Here is an 800-nt window from a genome sequence, read left to right on the forward strand (position 1 = left end):
CTTTAGGATGGACTGGTTGGATCTCTTTGCAGTCCAAGGGACTCTCAAGAGTCTTCTCCAACACCACAGTTCAAAAGCATATGTAGGTGTGTTTCTTATTCTTTTCAATATTGTTGACCTACTTTTGGGGAGGGGGCTGCACCTTGGGGTTTGGGGGGATCTAAGTTCCCTGACCAGCTGTGGAAACGGAGTCATAATCGCGGGAACTCCCGAAGTCCCTTATTCTTAAGGTGCTTTTTAATAATAAAGCGGTCACCAACGCATCACACGTTGGCAGAGTCTCCAGTGCTGGCCTCGGGGCGGAGCTGTGGAGGGCTCCGCAGAGTCTCCGTCCGCACGGGCCGCACAGCAAAAGGGACACCAGGGCGCCGTGGACATAGACCCTGCGTGGATCCCGCAGCAGCGGGGGGCGGGGGGGGTGGCGGCCGGACGTCCGCGGAGGGAAGCGGGGGCCGGCCGGGCCGCTCAGGGAGGCGGCGCGGCGGCAGCGGGGTCATCGCCCGAGACGCGCCGGGTTGGACGACAGGCCCGGCGGCAGGCCCGCCCTCAGCGAGTGGCCGCCGGACAGCTCCGCCCCTCCAAGCAGGCTCCACCCCGTGTGACGTCCCGCGCCCGGCGGGCCCTGGGCGCCGCCCGCCGCCCGCGCATGCGCGCCGGGGGCGCGCCGCCGCGCGCTTGGGCGCTGACCTGCCTGCGTCGCGCACGGCGTCGCGCGGCGGCCAGCCTGCGTCGCGCTCGGCCAGCGTGCGTGCGGGGCGGTGCTTCCGGCGAGGCGGTGGCTGGATGCGCCGCGGCCCAAG

Source organism: Capricornis sumatraensis, chromosome 10 (assembly GCF_032405125.1).
Source record: "Capricornis sumatraensis isolate serow.1 chromosome 10, serow.2, whole genome shotgun sequence".
Taxonomy (NCBI): Eukaryota; Metazoa; Chordata; class Mammalia; order Artiodactyla; family Bovidae; genus Capricornis; species Capricornis sumatraensis.